The 20,899-nt window shown below is 38.8% G+C and overlaps 1 pseudogene; it reads left to right on the top strand.

Annotated features, from left to right (window-relative positions):
- Positions 1 to 20,677, top strand: part of LOC124805259 — a 70,953-nt pseudogene extending 50,276 nt beyond the window's left edge.
- The last annotated feature ends 222 nt before the right edge of the window (positions 20,678 to 20,899 follow it).

The raw sequence follows: 20,899 nt of genomic DNA, 5'->3' as shown, positions 1-20,899 counted from the left end.
TGTAAGTACAGTACATACAGTATTGTTCTATGCAGCGCAACGTAGTCCTGTCGAAACTGACAATTAGAGTGCGCCGCCTAACACTTTCCACTTGTTGTCAGTACATCAAAGCTGGTGAACCACCCACAAAAGTTGCTGCAGAGTAGGAGTACAATTACTGATCGGAAGACAAATCGATCAGGAATTGAAAAATTTTGTTCCATCCAAGCATTGGGCAGCGCAGTGAAATCTTGAAAAACAATGAGAAAAGGTGCACATCCTCAGTTAGAAGAGGCATTATTTTTGTGGCACGAATAAATAAGAGCCAAAGGTGTGTCAGTTTCAGGTCCTCTACTTTGTCAAAATGAGCTGATGAGCTGATTGAAGGAAAGAAGCAAGAATTCCTCGGAAGTAATGACCGGCAGGATCGTTTCAAGAAGCGGCATGGCATTCATGAAATTGCCATCAGTGCCAAATCATTATCTGGGGATGAAGCTGCTACGCTGATTTTAAGAAGAAACTGCACACAATCATTGACAAAGGAGGTTATACTGGCAATCAACTTTACAAATGTGATGAAACTGGGTTGAATTACAAAATGCTGCCAACGAAAACCCTTGCCTCTAAAGAAGAAGAAATGGCTTCCGGATACAAAAAAATCAAAGAAAGATTTACTGTCCTCGCTTGCAGTAATGCCACTGGCAATCATAAACTGTGTCTTACTTTAATTGGCAAATCCAAAACACCAAGAGCATTTAGACACCAACCAACCAGTTTGCCACTGAGGTACACGAATCAGTCTTAAGGCATGTATGAACAGTGCCATCTTCAGAGAGTGGTTCCAGGCAGAGTTTGTTCCAGCTGTAGTAAATTACATGGAAGGAAATGGACTTCCTCGAAAAGCGCTACTTCTTGTGGACAATGCTCCTTATCACCCAGGTGATCTGCAAGATGGGGATATCAAAGTTGTATTTCTCCCACAAAATGTCACATCTCTATGTCAACCGATGGACCAAGGTATTCGTGAGGTGATGGAAAAACATTACAGACGCAAGATGCTAGGTGATTGATGCTGCAGATGATTTTGTGGAAGCTCTTAAGAAATCGATGTTTTAAGTGTCATTCATTGATTGCTGAAGCTTGGAGTCTAATTCCTCCACTTCCTCTTGTTAGGTCTTGGAAAAAACTCTTAGATCGTAAGGCAACCTAAGTGGTGGGAAGGAGGAGGCAACACCGAAACTCAAGCTGACATAATTTTGGTGAATTTACTGGAGAAGCTGGTTGTAAAGACACACACTTCGAAGACATTGAAGAGTGGATGGAAAATGGCATTTTTTCATGTGACTGAGGATGAAATCGTCCAAATTGTGACCGATCATAAAGTGTCAGAAGACTATGTTTCTGATGATGAATCAGAGAAAAATATTCCTCACATATTCTGTTACGAAGTGATCCAAACTGCCCTGGAGTACATCAGCCAACAGGAGGAGACGATTTATCCTGAAATAGTTTGATTTCAACGTTGGAGATGTATTGTTGCAGCAATAGTTTCTCAAGCAAAAAAACAAAAAAAAAGAAATTTGTGACTTCGTTACCAAAAAATAAACTCTAATGAAGCATCCTAGAACTTCTATGTCCATAACTTAAAAAGTTTTTTTTTTTTTTTTAATTTTCTTGAAAGTTCCTCTAGACAGACTTTTCGTTCCTTTGAGTAATCTCTAGATTTGTTTCATAATTTTGTTCAGTAGTTTATTTTTTATTCAAAAGAGTAGGTAATAAAATTAAAACTCCTGTTTTTTCCTGCTGCCAAATAAGGGAGATTTTTTCTGTAAGAATGCAAAATAAACGAGCTTTGTTATACAGCATTTAAAAACTTTAAGTTTTCAATCATAGTTTGGTGCCTTTTTAACATGTCAACAGAATTTTTTCAGTAAAAAAGTGCAGGGTTATTTGCAACCATATCAGTAACGTTTTACATACCCTACGCACGTTTTACGATCGTATTTCGCAATATTGATGCAATTTGGAGTGTTCACATGTGAAAACAGGGGGACTTTGATTTATCTGAAATTTTCGTTATCGGAACCGGCCACCGTCCCGATCATTTCGGATAAACAGGAGTTCACTGTAATAGACTCCTTGCAACATGCTGTGTCATACAGCTAGGAGCAGCCAGACTGTGGAATTGCCGTCCTGCGCATAGGCTGCCATTAACACCCAAGCAAATGACTGCATGTGAAGTGGTGCCATGATCGAGAAGTACGGACTGCTAATGAATGGCGTCACATTATGTTCACTAATGAGTCCCAGTCCTGCACTGCTCCAAATGACTATCGTGGAGAAGTTTGACAGTGACCCGGGGAGATGGGGAGAGGTACCATTCTTCCACATTTGGGGGGGGGGGGGGGTCACAAAGCAGTCCCATGGTGTGGGGAGCCATTGGGTATGACTTCAGGTCACGGCTTGTAATGGCCGAGGGAACTCTGATGGTACAGCAGTGTGTAATAGTATTGTGGTGCTATTTTTCAACAGGCCAGTGCATGTCCACATGTAGTATGTGTCTCTTTAAATTGTCTGCGTGATGTTGATATGCTCCTGTGGCCAGCAAAATCCCCATATCTGTCCCCGATAGAACATTATGGGACCGACATGGACGTCAACTCCATCCCACTGCCTGTATCCATGATTGCAATGTCCAGTTACAACAGTTGTGGATCACCTTTCTCAGGAGGGTATGCAGCAGCTTTACGACATCCTCCCGCACTGTCCAGGCGAGACAGGGTGCATTGCTGTATTGATAAGTGGGCTCAAACTGATAAGTTCTGTATAAATTTGACTCTGTTTTGTTATCACTGAAATAACATCACATACGCTCTAAATTCGCTATGTTTCAATTTGTTTTCTCCCCACCTTCTGAGTGTCTCACTTTTTTTCAAGCAGTGTAATTTAAGACAGACATAAGAATATGAAAATGGGATGGCATATCACATTGCTATTCAACTATGCCCCTAAGAAAATTGTAAGATAATGGAGAAGAGCAGGTGCACTATTACACTGACTAGAACGTAAACTTAAAGATAGAATTATATTGTGTAATCTATACCGATGACATAATACTAATTGACAAAAACATCACTGATGTGCTAAAGCAATTTGAAATATTAAGGGAGCAAGCTAGGAAAATTGGACTACTAATTTCACCTGGAGAAAAAATTCTTGGCTGATACCAAAATGGCACTGGGTGAACTTATATAGGCAATGACATAGTATTCGGTGTTAAAGAGTTTAAATAGTTAGGTGAAAAAGACCACTGAACATCATAATGAAAAGAAGGCCATAGAATCCAGACTTCAGAAAATACAAACTGTCTCTCAGTTAACAAAAAGTATTTTTCCTGGAACTCTAAAATCTAACATTGTACAACAGTGATCAAATTAGAATTTCTTTATGCATGAGAGAGACTCTTTGTCCAACACAAGACATGAAAACAGCAAGAATGTAAAATTGTAGTAAAAATCTTAGGTCCAAGAATAAAAGATGGAATACATCACACAGAATCCAGTGTGAAATCTCCAGGCAAATTCCTAAAAACTCTTGTTACAATGTGTCTCCAAAGAATCCAACTTGTGGGACGTACAGAAAGAATGTATCCAAACCGGCAGCTCATTGGATTCCCACATACTTGAAAAATAAGATCCAACTGATGAAAACAAACAGGAAGAGACCTTAAGGAATTGGAATCACCACATTTACAGTATTCTGATGTAGTGATGAGTCACACAGAGTGCAGTTTCACAGTAGCTTGATCGATGCTTGTACTTGTGTATGTAGTATATGCAAGTGTGTACAGCGTCTCTTCTGGTGTACTCACGATATGCTAATTTAGTGGCTGAGCAGTAAACCGGATCCCTACTCGGTTCCAGTGTGCTGTGCTAATTATTCTTCTTCACTTGACATTTATGCTTGGAGCTGCAAGAGAGGCCATTTTCCAGATAGTGCCACAAAAACAACAAATTCTCAGATATCAGTTTAACTTACACTCCTCAACATCATAGACAACATTTCACATTAATATGTTGCAGAACACTAGATTAGTGTTAAAATTGCCAGAGTAAACATTGTTCTCCATGTGACAGATTGTCACCCGACGTCCAAAATCGATAAATTTTATATCTCTGCACAGAGAAGCGGCTGGTTGCTAATTGTCATCTGTGGTGCTAATCAATGGATCGAGCTCGTTGCTGGCACAGCGCCACCTCAGAGTAAGTGGCCCCTCATCCCAGCAGGTGGCGATGTTTTAACACCCGTATAGCTCCCCAGACTTACCGCGTCTGTGGATAACTCCGTCTCTGCACAGAACTTCACACATTTCCCACACAGTGGGCCCTTGTGTCTTTTACACACAATAAATCTTCAAACTTATTTCATTGGCTAAGTTAAATTTCGAGTGTGACATGCTATTTCGTAAAAAATAGCAAACGGTAGACATGGATGTTGTTGTGACTCTTTCCTAAGGCAACATTTGTGTATTACACTTGTAGAAGTGCGCTGCAACATAAAACAGTAGACCGTAAGTTCAAACAATGGAAACTCCAGGTTGGAATATCAGCAGTGTAGGAAAAGATAGAGTGCTAATTACCATAAAGATGGCACGTTAAAATGCAGACAGGCACAGTTAAGACACTTACACATAAGCTTTTGGCCACAACCTTCATCAGAAAAAGAAATAGAAATACACACCATTCATTCACACAAGCAAGCACACCTCACACACACATGACCGCCAACTCCGACAGCTCAGACCAGAATGCTAGTCTGTAAGTTTGCTACACAATAAAATAATTATTCTGAGCTACAAGAAAATTGGATTCAAAGAACTAAACTGCTTTAAGAGAAAAAGGGGAAGGTCCCTGAAGCAACATAGTTTCACGAGTGTGCATACCAGTGGTAAATTATGAGAGTCGCAACTCTCTGAAATGGATACAAAGGCCACCAGATTGCATTAGCTTTGTTTGTGTCTCGGATTGTTACCGTGAATGGTAGGAGCTATAAGAGATGTGAAGAGTGTAAGATGTTGAGTGATCCCTGTGAAGGGCACAGATGCCCTGTACTTCTGTGAGTCAGCATTATCAGCACGTAAATAAATTTGAAGGGGCCTAATTGTGTGTCTCCATTTGCCAGGCTGATTGAATTATGCAATATTCAGATTTGTGAGACATTCAGATGTGATAGTGGCCCCATGTTGGACTGCTTTGGAACGTAAGGGCGGCGTGCTTGTCAGCAAGCTTCCGGTTGACCGTGTCTGACGAGCTCATGGGAGAATTGCTGTAATGTACGCCGAGCACATTGTAACCCTTTCACACCTGCACCTGTCATGTGATCAGCAGTGAGTCACATTCTGCAAGACCCACGATGACAGTTGTCAGTGAGTATGACAACGACATAGGGAGAGGGCGTGTGGGGCAGCATCGGATATGGCTTCAGGTCACCCTGACAGCACAGCAGTATGTCATGGACATCCTACATCCTCATTTGCTACCTCCATGTCCAACGGAGTTACAAGAGACAGAGCAGTGAAAACATATCCAGTTGTTGACTCACAAAACGGTTTTGAGGTGTGACGCATGTAGTCTTAAGTGAATCATTCATACAAAAAGAAAAGAAGAAGAAGCTAAAGTCAGAATGTGAAAAAATTGGAGAATGGAATAGATATTTGAAGACTTCACACTTGAAACTCCCAGTTTTCCTATTGTGAAAGTGCCTTTGTGACCATATGCATTTCACTGACGATGAACTTTTTTTCCCCCCCTGGGTCTTGGCTCCATATTTTTTCATCCAGTTGAGTCAGAATACTTGCATAGTATTTGTGAGGTATTGTTTCAGTCTTGCAAGCTAATCTAAAATACAAATCCCTTTTGCATCCTAGAAAACAACGACCACTCTTTCTCTCCGATGAAGTCACCTTGACTATTTTTGTGCAACTGCTGTTTCATTTCAGTCATCTCTCATCCACGGGAACAGATTGGTGCATAGAATCAGTTGTGTGTCAGATTGTCCCAAATTGTTTTTCACATTAGGTTGTAGTCAGGCTTCAACAGACATGCCACTCACTTTCTGGTACGGCCACAGCATCAACTGTTTTGCACATCTTTTTAATTACTGATCTTGCAATATCACACTGTGTTCTTTCTCAGCATTTTCATATTTGATTGTAATTCTAGGAAGTTGTTCATGAGTCATCTTACAGAGACATATGCCACATATGAATTCAGCCACCCATTCCTTAACTGTTGACTATGAAGGAACTCCCCCCATGAACCATGGACCTTACCGTTGGTGGGGAGGCTTGCGTGCCTCAGCGATACAGATGGCCGTACTGTAGGTGCAACCACAACAGAGGGGTATCTGTTGAGAGGCCAGACAAACATGTGGTTCCTGAAGAGGGGCAGCAGCCTTTTCAGTAGTTGCAGGGGCAACAGTCTGGATGATTGACTGATCTGGCCTTGTAACATTAACCAAAACGCCTTGCTGTGCTGGTACTGCGAACGGCTGAAAGCAAGGGGAAACTACAGCCATAATTTTTCCCGAGGACATGCAGCTCTATAACTTGACTAGAAGAAGAGATCGGTTGGTAGGACGTGTTTTGAGGCATCAAGGGATCACAAATTTACCATTGGAGGGCAGCGTGGAGGGTACAAATCGTAGAGGGAGACCAAGAGATGAATACACTAAGCAGATTCAGAAGGATGTAGGTTGCAGTAGGTACTGGGAGATGAAGAAGCTTGCACAGGATAGAGTAGCATGGAAAGCTGTATCAAACCTGTCTCAGGACTTAAGACCACAACAACAACAACATGAAGGAACTGACTCCTAATAAGTAAGATGATGCCTGTAGATAAGTACAACAAAACAGTAATCTCAAAAAAGGACAGGATAGACAGTACATTCTGTAGGACATATTAAAAATGATTGGTAAAAGAGACTTGGTGTATTAAATGCAGCTTTTGATTACATGATAATTGAATTGGATAGATAATCAATCTACTTGCTAAGTGGCGGCAGAACACACACATAAAAGAAGATTATAATTAAGCAAGCTTTTAGAGCCAGTAGCTCATTCTTCAGGCAGAAGGGTTGAAGTGGAAGGAAGAGGGGTGAAGGATAGGTCTAGGAAAAAGGGTAGATTTTGAGAAAGTTACCTAGAACTGCAGATCAAGGGTGACTTTCCAGATGGGATGAGAAGGAAAGACTGATTCCACATCTACATACATACTCCACTAGCCACCATATGGTGCATGGCAGAAGGTACCCTGTCTCACTACAATAGTCTGAATAAAATTACTTGATAGTTGACATCAATCACTTGCTGCAAAAATGTTGCCACATTGGCTGCCAGCTACCGTTTGGTTACAGGTGACAACAAACAAGCGGCTCACTTCACAAATTATGTTAAATGTTTAACACAGAGCAATTTTTCTAGTGGCTGGTGCAAGGTATGTCAGAAATGTTGGATACTCTGTCGACTATTGATTTAAAGTGACCAGTGACTGAACTGGAGAAGACGACCCGTTTTGTATCCCTGACTGTAAACTTGTGTCCTAACCCAGCCGAGAAAATTGTGGTCAACAGTCTGCAGCAGTACTAATATCATGATCGCTTTGTTCATGGCGATTAAAGCTAACCCTTAAGGGTAAACTCAAGACAACAAAAACTCAATTTCAGGGCTGAAAGCAAATTGAAATTTCTCCGTGTCATTTGTTACCTGTAACTATCCTTACACTAGTTGCACATGCTGCCATGTTAGAAACCAGTGAACAGTCCGTGTGGGCACTTGGTCGTGGATTATAGATGACTGAGGCAGATTCCAAATGAAGAAATAATGACAGGAAGAAAAATAAGACCAAATAGAACAGTCAAAACAATGATGAAAAATGATGCAGCAAATTATTAAAAATAAAAAAATATATATATTTAAAGCAATTAATTGAATGAAAATAATAATCACACTCTTTTGGTTAGATTTAGAAATAAAAATTTTGCTGCATTGATGAGATTCAAACCTACGACATGCTACACATTAGATTAATCTGCCAACCATTGTGCTATGTCACAGCACTGCTTGAAGTATTTATATATGTGAATGTAGTGACCCAGTTGCAACTATGAATTGCAACCTTAAAAATTTCAGTTTCACGCAGTGTAGTGAAAAGCTTATCTAATGTAAGATGATCTCTGTGAATATGATAACTATATGTATGATACTGAATTACACCTTGTGCTGAGTTATTCGGTAGTGTTTGGTTAGTGCTATGAATGAAATGTGTGTCTTTCATTAGCATTGTTAATGTGTGTTGTTTTTGGTGTAGTTATCGCGTGTCATGAAATACATAATAAAAGTGTCGAGCTCATAATTCGGGATACAAATACATCAAGAAAGAATGCTGAACCAGGAATTGGAAGTGACTGGCCAATTTTGGTGGAGTTTGGCAACAGCAGACAGTTCAAGTGTGACGCTGACTACTCTTATTGGCATTTGAAGTGCCAACTATCAAGTAATTTTAATTCGACTGTAGTCAGTTCCTTTCCCGTTCCATCTGCCAGTCGAGTGAGGAAAAAGTGAATGTCTATATGCCTCTCTATGAGTCCTAATTTGTCGTCTATTATCTTCGTGGTCCTTATGCATAATGTATGTTGGTGCAAGCAGAATTGTTCTGCAGTCAGCACAGTGTTCCTCAAAATCCCTCCAGGGATTCCCATTTGAGTTCCAGAAACATCTCCATAATACTTGTATGTTGTTGTTTCAACCTACTGTTAACAAATCTAGTATCCTGCCTCTGAATTACCTCAATGTCTGCTTTAATTCGACCCCTTGTGGATCCCAGACACTCAAACTGTACTCAAGAAGAGATCACACTAGCATCCTATATGTGATGTCCATCACAGCTGAGCCACACTGTAGTAAAATCCACCCAACAAACGAAAGATGATTATTCACCTTCTCTACCATGACCCTCACAAGTTTGTTCCATTTCATATCACATTGCAATGTTATGTCCAGATATTGAAACAATGTGACTTCTTCATTCATGACACTACTAATGCTGGATTCTGGCATTATGGATTTGTTTTTCCAACTCATCTGCAGTAACTTATATTTTTCTACATTTAGGGTTAGCTGTCATTTATCACACCAACTGGGAACTTTGTCCAAGTCATCTTTTATCCTCCTAAATCACTCAACGATGACACCTTCCATACACCACAACATCATCAGCAAACAACCACAGATTACTGTCCACTTTGTCCATCAGATCAGTTATGCACATAGAAAATATGAGTAATAGCGCTCCTATCACACATCACTGGAACGATCCTAATGATACCCTAGTCACTGATGGACACTCACCGTTGGGAAAATGTAGTGGGTTCTATTACTTCAGAAGTCTTTGAGCCACTCACATGTCTGGGAACCTATTCCATTTGCTTGTACCTTTGTTAAAAGTCTGCAGTGAGGCACTATGTCAAATGCTTCTCGGAAATCAAGAAATATGGAATCTGGGTTTGTGAATTTTGTGATGGCAAAGTTAGAGGAGCAATGCATCTGCATTAAATTTTGCGTGAAACTCAAGAAAACCTTTACAGAGACACACCAAATGATGCAGGGAGCCTATAGTGATGAGTGCTTAAGCCATACTCGGTGTTACATATTATTCACATGTTTTAAAAATGGCTTTACAAAAGTCAAAAATGATCCTTGTTCAGGACGCTCTTAGATGTCCCCTGATGATGCTTGTGCCAGGAACGTAAACGAAATTGTGTGTGCCGGTCGAAGATTCACTGTCCGAGAGATTGTAGAAGAATGTAACATTTCAATTGGATCATGTTATGAAATGACACAGCATCTTGGAATGCATTGTGTTGCCGCCAAGTTCATTCCACGGCTCATGAGTCAAGACCAAAAAAACTTTTTGGATCTCACAAATGAGAATGAGATGTTCCTTGCGAGAATAGTATGACCCCTGCAGACTTGTTTTTATTTCCAAAGTTGAAAAGGATGAAGTTTCCAATGGTAGATGAGATAGAAGAAAATTCGCAGATGGCACTTTATGCGACCCAGCAAGAGGTGTGTCAAGACTGCTCCTGGAAGTGGAAATGATATTGGGAGCAGTGTATCAATTGTGGAGGAGAGTATTTCAAAGGAGACAATCCATAGTAACTAAAAGATAAGCATAGAAAATTTTGTGGACAAAGTTCTGGAATTTTTTGAACAGACGTCGTATGACAAAAGAGCATGCTGAGTTGCCCATGAGCGATGCTTTGTACTGATTTGTGGACATAAACTTATTGGTCTCTATGAAACTGATTAGATTCAAACCCAGAATATGTTCAAGAATTCTGCAGCAAACTGATGTTACAGGTATTGGTCTGTAATTTCGCAGGTCTGTTCTTTCGCCCTTCGTATATACAGGAGACGCCTCTGTATTTTTTCCCCAGTTGCTTAGGTCTTTCTGCTGGGTGAGAGATTCACAATAAATACAAGCTAAGTAAGGGTCCAGTGCCATATAGCACTCTTTGTAAAACCAAATTGAGATTCCATCTGCAACTGGCGACTTATTTGTTTTTAATTATTTCAGGTGTCAGGGATGCTTACGAGGGTGGTTTGAAAAGTTATTGAAACAGAATAGAAAAAAAGTACTTAGTCACTGAAACTTTGTTGTTTTTCAATGTACCCTGCTTGTAGATTAATTCACTTGGTCCAACAGTGTTCCAATACCTTGATCCCACCTCGACAATGATTTTCCTCCAGGCCTGCAAAATAGTTGTCAACTCAGGCTATCAATTCTTCATTTAAGTGAATCTTCATCCACAAAGAAAAATTTTCAGTTTAGGGAAGAGGCACGTGTGGCAACAATTCATACCTTAGTTTGTGTAATTTTACCATGGCGATGGCACATGCGTGCGAGCGTGCATTGGCTTGATGCTAGATGACTTTCTTCCTTATTAAACCTGGCCTTTTTTGCATATCTTTTGTTGCAATTTGTCCAGAAGGTTAGCATAGTACTCTCCAGTAATTGTTTGCCCAGTGGGGAGATAATGTACAAACAGAATCCCCTTCTCATCCCAGAACGCTGATGCCATGATCTTCCCCGCTGAAGGAATTTGGTGGTGCATCCCAGAACACTGACGCCATGTCCTTCCCCGCTGAAGGAGTTTGGCGGAGGAGATTCAGCATGTTTCCACTGCTTTGATTGTTGTTTTGTCTCTGGGGTATAGTAGTAAACCAAAGTTTCCTCGTGTCACAAACCAGCACAAAAGATCTTGTTTGTTTCTCCTAAAACAGGCCAAACATTGTTGTGATATGTCCATTCTTATGCGTTTTTGACCCAGCGTAAAGAGTCGCGGCACCCATCTTGTGAATACCTTTCAGATGACATCTGGCAAGCATGAGCAATTTAATGCACTCTAAATTGGTGATCCTTCTTGATCATTATGCGCACTTTTGCAATGATTTCTAGAGTAGTGACGCATCTTGGCTGACCTATTCATGGATGATCATCATCTAAGCTCTCCTGACCAAATTTAAATTCATTTATCCACTTGGCAACAGTTGAAGACAAAGGAGCAGAGTCCCCTGGTGTATTCTAGAAATCGGCATGAATGTCGTTCGCTTTCATACCTTTCTTTATGAAGTACTTAATCACTGCTTGAATCTGGCCCCCCCCTCCCCCCCGGCCCCCTCCGTCTTTGCAGATCACTACACAGGAACAACAACAGAGCCGTGTCACTGCCACAGCTCTCTTCCAAGAGCACTGACATGGCACGTGTTTACAGGTAACAGTCCAACGAATATCATGTGAACAACTTGTGCTAGCGCTGGCCTCTTGTGGTGATTGTTGTTAGGTGTCTTTGTGCTATTGTCAAATGACGGTATGTTTATATAATTCTCTTGCATGAATGATTTCTTAAATGCAAAATTTAAAACATTTATCTCCTACTGCCACACCAGACTGGTCAAGTGACTTGATGGAAACCTTTGACTCACTTAGTGATTTTACATAGGACAATAATTCCCCCTGCTTCTCAGCCAGATCTTTTGCTGAGGTATGACAGTGGTAGTAACCTTTCCTTGTTGCCATTTGGCATTCTCTTTTGAACCAAGAGTGCAGTAGCTTTTCCTTCCTCAGTATTTTCCGAATTTCATTGTTAAACCACAGTGGCTCTTTTGCATCCTTAATTCGTTTACTAGGTACAGACATGTTGAGAGTGCAATTCACGATCTGTTTAAGCTTTGACCATAATCTCTCTACGTCCATCTTAATGGAAGTAAGTGATGTCAGTTCTGTCTAAGTGAGATGCTAACATCTGCTTATCTGCTCTTTCTGGCATGAACAGTTTCCTAGCCTTCTTGACTGATTTATTAATTTTTGTAACCTTAGTTGTTATGATGTTATCATGATTATTAATCCCCATCTCTATGCTGAAGTCATTGATGATATCTGGCCTGTTTGTAACTACAAGGTCTAAGATATTTCCATTGCATGTGGCGTGCCAAACTAGGTGCTCAAGACAATTTTCGAAAACCACATTCAAAAGTGCTTCACAAGATTGACTGCACCCCCTGCAATGAAGCCATAGGCTACCATCTATACTCAGTAGGCTAAATTCACCTGCAACTAGTATTGCATGATCTAGGTATTTACGTGCTACTGTCTGTAGACTTTCTTTGAATGGCTCCAAAACTGTCATAGCAGAACCGGGTGGCTGATTAAAACATCCATTAATTAACGTGATTTCACGTAGACTTGTTATACTTCACTGTCACAATCAGCTTTGACCTCAATAGAGACAATGGACACTCCCTCTCCTACAGTGTATAACCTGCCTTTCCGATATATATTCCATTAATCACTAAATATGTCAGAGCTTTCTACTCTGGGTTTCAGCCAGCTCTCAGTCGCTGAGAATAATTTGAGTGCGAGACTTTCCTGGATGGCAGTAAATTCGGAAACTGTGTTACAAGTACTTTGACAACTGATAAAATTTTGACAATCTACACTGGAGTGAATTCAAAAGATAAACCTCAACCAACATTGAATGTATCTTGGTGATAAAGAGCCCAAATAAATAAATTGATGATTTTATTCCATTTCATCTGATTGAATGAAACACACACAGCATAACTACTCAGGAAACAACTATAGTGCTGATTACATTTACTATCATACATGTAGCACTCTGAGAACATTTCACCTTGTCATAGTAGTCCTGTGTTTTGGAACTAGGCAGTGCTTCATTTCACAAAGCGAAAGGAATGGCTTCTGTAAAAAAAAAAAAAAAAAAGAAGAAGAGGAAATAGTGGTTGCTGGTGTTTTTAACACTATCATTCAATTTAGTTCCTATTGTGAACTTTGCAGCTAGGATATGTAAATGCTCTGAGACTGCTATTGATAATATCTTTATGAACAAATCTAGGGGAAAAAAGTCATATCACAAAACCAATAGTAAATGGACTATCTGATCACGACGTGCAGCATCTTGTGTTAAATGCTGAACTTTTCAGGATAAAAAAATGTTAAATATGAGTACAGGAGGATAATAAATAAGCCAGAAATTGAGGAATTCAGGAAATTGCTCAAAGACATGAACTGGAGAGATGTTTACCTGACTCAAATGGAAAATAGAAAGCATTTATTAATAAAGTTACTTCCTCTTTTGAAAATTGTTTTCCCCTAAAGGTAACTCAAATCACACAGAAGTCAAAAGATAAACCATGGATTACACAAGGAATAAAGATATCATGTGGGGCAAAAAGGAGACTGTATCTACTATCTAGGAACATTTCTGATATTAGCATTGTAATGCATTACAAATAATACTGCAAAATGTTGAATCAAGTAATCCAGAAATCGAAGTAGCTTTATTAAGAGAAAAAGATAATTGTATCGGGCAACAAAATAAGACCTGTATGGGATATAGTGAAGACAGAGAGTGGAACAGAAGGAAGTGGAACAGATAGCTCTAAAAGTAAATGAGACTTTGGTAACAAGTGCATGTAGTGTTGTAAATCTCTTAAGCAAGACTTAATTTTTGTTACTGATGGCTCGGGGTTATCAGGTTCGGTGAATGGTGCAATGGAGTATCTGGGACCAGTCTTTGAAGAACATCGTGTAGAACCTATTCGAGGAACTTTGTATTCCAACCATTGCTTCTCAGTATACTGACTCCTTAATGAAATTTGTTGCAAGTTATATATCTATATTTCCAACAAATAGCTCAATACATATTATCAATACTAGGAATAAGAACAATCTACATAAAGACCTAAAATCACTTATGTTGGTCCAAAAAGGGGTCCAATATTCAGGAACACACATTTTCAATAAATTACCAGCAACCATTAAAAACTTGGTTTCAGATAAAGCACAGTTTAAACAGAGTTTGAATGACTTTTTGATAGGCAATGCCTTCTACTCTATAGATGACTAACCTAACAGAGACTGTTAGGCCAGCTTAAGTAAAAATATGTTAGATTTAAGTTTTGACAGCACTTGGTTGCAACAGACAATATTAGGTATTTTGTGTATGATAAATTTATTAATAGTGCATAACAATGTTTCATTCTGACAGTGTATTAATTCTGTAAATATTAGCTTTTCCAGTTTACTGTATTGTATTCACCTATTTTGACAATCTCGTGACAAATGATCAGGGTAGTATTCACTATATTAAAATGTTGTGTGTTATACATTCTGACATGTTCCACACCTTCGAGAATCATCTCATTTTTTCGGTGTATGTAACGAAAACTGAATCAAATCAAATCCAATCACCATCTCTCGTCATGTAATAACTTCACTTCTTCTTCTTCCCTTGTCGTCTCCTGTTTTTCCAGTACTCGTCCATCTCCTCCTCATGTTTTTCCCCCTTTATTCTATTCGTGTTGTTCTCAATCCCCTATTTCTTCTGCATCGAAAGCCTTTTATTTTTATTTATTTATTTTTTTTTTATCGAGGTGAGTCTTTACGGACTGCGTGGTAACAACCGACTTCACTCTAGTGTCCAGGTCTTGTTCTTGCTCCAGCTTTGACTTCCTGCCAGTATCTTCTGAGCCCCTCCAAGAAGTGCCTTTTTATGCCCTTCAGATAATGGTCCTCACTGTCTTTCGGATGTTGATGCCATGTTAAAACCTTGGTAGTTGGTCACCAATCTTCTAAATTTGTTCCTTTCAGGAATTTCTCTCTGAGATACCAATCTGCTTAAGATCTTTTTCACATTCTTTGAACCATCTCGGCCTCATTTTCTTAGATAGGATGAAACTCCGTATTCTTTTTGTTAGTCGATCACCGTCCATTTTCATGAGATGACCATAAAATAACAATCATTTCTTCGTAATGGATGCTGTGATAGGTTCTGTCTTGCTGCACGAGTCCTCATTTGCTCTCTTTCGCCATTGTCCATCGACCCATCTATTACCTTAGGATTTTCCTTAATATCCTACACTCACGCTTTTCCAGCCACTCAGCTTGACCTTGTCTATTCGTGGTTTGACCTTGTCTATTCGTGGTCAAAGTTTTGGATGCTTATAAGCCCTCAGGTTTTACAACTGTATTATAATGTTGTAACTTGGCCCATATACTCATAGACTTTTTGTTATAAGTATTCTTTGTCAGTTGGTATGCTTGGTCTAACTTCCTCATCCCGACAGTTGTTTCTTCTTTTAATCCATTCTCCTGGTGGATGACTTTACCGAGATACCTGAAATTCTTAACTCATCCGATTTTTTCCCAGGTTGGTTATCATCCATTCAGGTCCGTCACAGATGTTCGTCATATATTTTGTCTTTTGAATAGAGATCTGGAGTCTAACTTTTTTCAGCAATTTCTGACAGCCTATTTATCTTGTTGACTGCTGACTCTATGTTGTTAGCAAAAATGGCCAGGTCAGCCGCAAAATCTAAGCAGTCAATGCACACCCCTTTGTTCTTAGGACCAAGTCTGAACCACTCTTCATTTGTTTCTTCTTGGGCTAATAACTTTCTCCACTCTCGAATGACCTTTTCCAAGACACAATTGAAAAGGAGAGGGATAGTCCATCTCCTCGTCTTATGTCTGTTCTGATTGTAAAGGGTTCAGATACCTCACCCATAAATTTAATTTTTGACACTGTGTTAGCAAGAGTTTGTTTGATCAGCTTTCTTGATGTATTATCCACCTCAAACTTTTCCAAAATATTCATTAATGCCTGTCAGTCGATGGAGTCATATACTTTCTGAAAATCAACAAACATGACCACATAGTTATTTCTTCCAATTTTTTTTGTACCTGATGATGTTCTTCAGGTTAAAGATCTGTTCTGCGCAAGAATCGCCCTTTCGGAAACCAGCTTGATAGTCCCCAGTCAGTTGGTTACAATGATCTTCTATTCTATTCTGTATCACTTTGGAGAGAATCTTATATGGAACAGATACTAATGAGGTACCCCTATAGTTATTGACATTCTATTTATCACCTTTTTTGTGTAGACGATGGATTAAAGCTGACTGCCATTCAGTTGGTATCATCCTAGCTCTCCAGATCTCCTCAAAAAGTTGGACTAGTATATCTAGAGTTTCATTATTTGCCAGCTTCAGTAGTTCCACCACTATTGAATCCTCTCCAGCTGCCTTATTATTCTTAAAGTTGTTGATGATATCTTTGGTCTCCTCTTTACTAGATGGAGATGAGGGGTAGTTTGTGGATTAGGGCACATACAGGGAATCTTTCTTTCGGTTCATCACAATTAAGTAGGTTTTCAAAGTAACGAGACATTATCTTGCAGTTTTCTTTGTTGGTCAGGCCGAGTGTGGTGTGCGTACTGTAAGACCTTCAGTACACACACCATCAGATTATTTGACTTGTTGCTCTAACGAAGTAAGCGAGTGTCAGCAATATGTCTCGTGGTCTTATCATGGCGTGTTTATCTTCTGCCATTAGGTCAGACGATAGAAATGCCACTTGCACGCTTAGAGTAGCAGATTGACGGTGACCAACTTTAAACAGAACTTGATTAATTTTCACATACATTTATTAAAATAATAACAAATATAAAAATTACTTAACTTGGTTGTGGATGCTATTTACAATTGACATTCTGAAGTTCCTTTGGTATTGGTACGTTAATCTTATTCTCACATATATCTTGGATACTTGACAAAAGTGTCTATACATTTATCTTCATGGCTATGTACAGGAAAATGGTAATCTTATTAGGCGCAGACTGAATCTTGACTATGGACTGGTACAGACAATTGTAGAACTCGTACAGACTGGTACAGACTAATGCAGACTGGTACAGACTAATGCAGACTGGTACAGACTGGTGCAGACAAATGCAGACTGACTGATCGAAGGTCTTAACACTTGTTATAATACCTCGCACGTTCATGTATCACTGCGCAAGTGTGATGCGCGAGGAGAAAGTGTTCTATGTTGGCAGCAATCTCATTGGCTGCGTTACATATTAATACGCGGATCGGCGGAAGTAGAATTTGGTCTGTCTCTATGGCAGCACCATCTCGTAGTGCGGAGATGGACGAGCGCTGCGCCTGCGCTGTTGTGCTTAGCGGGGCGCACTCTAGTGGGAAATTTGTGTACGCGCTGAATATGTGGAACTATGTACACAACACTGAGCTTTCCATTTTCGTCTCTAAAACAAAAACTAGGGGCTTGGTATCCTTTCAAATTCGATTTGAACGTCTGATAGAAGTCTCTGACATTGTTTATCTGGAAACGCTGATCGATCTGTTCTAACTGCTGTTTCTCTGCAATTGCTTAGCCCTTCGTAGAGTTCTGGCTGCATATTTTCGAACTTCATGGAATACATCAAAATCATCAGGTCTCCTGGTAGAGTTCCACTTTTTCCATGCACTTGCTGTTTGGGCCACCACCTCACCACAAACCTCATTCCACCATGTATGATTCCACTTTTTTGCTGTCAAGGTTGTAGTATTAGCTGCTTGTTGGATCATGGAGGCAATGTCTGCCTATTTATGGGATTCAACTGTCACTTACTGGTGGCATTGTTCCAATATGTTTTGATTGATTTTGAGCTTCGCAATATCATATTTATGAATTTTATTTCCGGTTTTCACGGTCTTATTGAGAGGGACGAAATTAATTTTGATCTTGGAGAGGTGATGATCCTTTTAAATTCAGTATTTTATCTGTAAAAAGGTTTCTTTCTATTATTTCTGATTGTTTGATGTTGTTTCTTTCTTATTTCTGTAATCCATGCTATCATTGATTCCTTCTTCCAGAACTACTCATTCAGTAGAGGTCTCTAAAAAAAGATTAATCTTCTTTTAGCCATTACTTCTGATATTTTCTCTAAATTTTTATAGATCTCCTCATTACTTCTCATTTTCCAGCCATCTGTAGCTTGTATTGCAACCATTATTTTCTAATAATGCTCCTTTGAGGAACCTCTGTTCTGTCCAGCTTATAGTTCATCATTAGGCATCCTCATCCATATAAACATCCTGGTCATACCACTGTGGGATAGTGTTTTAGTTTTGTTTCTTTAGTTGTACATTTCTTGTTGTAAATATCCTTTGTCAAACGATTTGCTCTCTCCAGTTTGCTGACTCTTGCATCTACTGTTAATTCTTCTAGTCCATTTTGTTGTACAGTTTGTCCAATATATTTAAATTTACTTACTAATGCTATTTTACATTTTTGTTTTTCTAAGAATGTTGATGCATTGTTTGAAATTGTCATCAATGTTGGTTTTTCGGCTGAAATTTTGGGACCAGCTCTCTTTGCTACTTCTTCCAAAAGATTTCTTTCAATAACTGTCTGTCAGATTTTTTGAAAGTATATCAGAATCATCTGCAGAAGCCAGGCAGCTTACCTTAATTCCATTTGTTTTTCGTCCTAAAATTATTGGTTCAATTTTGTGATTTTTTTTCTCCAAATTCCAGATACTTTCTATTCTTTCTAGAATGCAGTGTTACAGTAAAGGTGATAAACTGTCCCCTTGTCTAACACCAGTTTTTATTTCAAATGGTTGAGATACTTCTCCCATAAATTTAGCTTCAGTCATCCTATTTGCTAGTGTTTTGAGGATTATGTTTGCTTTAACACAAAATTCTTTGATGATTTTACCTATAATTTCTTTGCCTATCAAATCAAATGTTTTCTTGAAACCAATACGTGATACTATTATAGGTTTGGTGATTAACAGTATGTGGAGAATTCTCGATTTTCTAATAAACATCTGTTCTGTGCAGGGTATTCTCTTTCTAGAGCTCCTTGAGATTCTCCCAGTTATTTGTCTAAAGTTTCTACAACTCTGTCCAGAGAATTTTTGATAATATTTTGTATACCACTGGCAGAAGTGAGGCATCTCTGCAATTGTTTACATTTTGTGTGTCCCCTTTTTTTCATAGCTGTGGATTAATGCTTTCCATAATCTCTTCAGCTTTCCAAATGTTCTCAAACAGCAGTTGTAGATCATTTGTGTGTTCTGATTATGTCAATAATTTTGCTGCAGTAGAGTCTTCATTTGTTGCTTTGAAGTTTTGGAATGATTTGATGGCTTCATGAATTTATTGCTCTGTTAGTGGAAAATCTTCCTCCAGATGTTGTGGGACTGCTATTATACATTGCTACAATGTGCTGTTATTATTATTGTTGTTGTTGTTGTTGTTGTTTGGTTGCCTGTTCTTTAGCACTTTCTTTCTGTTACCTTTATCTATTTGCCGCCATTTTAGCCCATTTACCGGTATTTTCAGCTTGTTCTTCACTTATTTGAACTTTTGGTGGCTCCTCTTGAAGAGATCTTATTTCTCAGCATTTAAAATTACATCATCTGCTGCTCTTTCGCAAATGAATTTCATCATTTCCAGTCTAGTTTTTTCATTCATTTAACCATACATCATCCTTGACTCAAGATCCTGAATTTTTGTCCTTAATTCTTGAACAGTCTCATTTCTCTTTTTACATTTTCCAGATGAATACATTTTTGGTCCTCAAAGCTAAGATTAGTATCAGTTTTTTTATTTGTTTCTGCCTATGGCTGCTATATCTCTTTGGTTAGAATATTTTCTCTCTCTGTATTTGATTATAGTCTAAGTCTGAATATTTTTACAAGTACATTTATTGCTGTAGCAATGAGTAAAATAAATTGTATTGCACTGCCTGTAGCATGTAGCACCATTTTGACTGTTAGTCCTCTTGCTGTACAAAAAGTAGCTTTGATGATTACTTAATGCAAGTATTTTGTAAGAGCTGTGGAATGGTTAGTATCTGTTTATATTTTTCTGATTAATTCAAGCTCGTCAATGCACATCCTGTGTTAAGGAAATATTTGCACTGAATTTACTGTGTGTTAAATATAAGCAGTGGATCCATTGGGGTAGTCTTTTTGGTAGAAATATGTCAAGGTGAACAAAACAGGAGATGGTGAAGGAAGAGAGGGAAAAGATCAACATTTGCTTCTCATCAGCAATATAACTGGGTTGCAACATTCAGTGAAAATTATCTGTGACAGGAAGTTGTCAGAAATACATTTTTTGAAGAAACTTTATGTTTGTATAAGCATTTATTAAATTTAAAAAGTTGGATTTCATCTGTTAATACAAAAGATAATGTTTTGCATTGCAGGCATGATGAACCTGTCAGAGATGAAGAATCGGCCAATGATTCTTATTGGAGGATAACAGTATGTATAACTTAAATTTGAGATTCTTGAAAATAAAGCTAGTCAGTATTTCTTAACAGTACTGATTTAAATACATCTAAAAGATCGCTGTTACCTAAATGAAAGTTGACGAGCAAAGTCTTAGTGGACATTTGTATAAAATTGTCATAGGTGTTATTTACAAGAAGAGTAAATAGTTTCAATAGGAATGTGGTGAGACATTTAACAAATGTCATGACCA

The sequence above is a fragment of the Schistocerca piceifrons genome, chromosome 1 (assembly GCF_021461385.2).
Source record: "Schistocerca piceifrons isolate TAMUIC-IGC-003096 chromosome 1, iqSchPice1.1, whole genome shotgun sequence".
In the NCBI taxonomy this organism is placed as follows: Eukaryota; Metazoa; Arthropoda; class Insecta; order Orthoptera; family Acrididae; genus Schistocerca; species Schistocerca piceifrons.
This window is presented reverse-complemented; position numbering and strand designations above follow the sequence as displayed.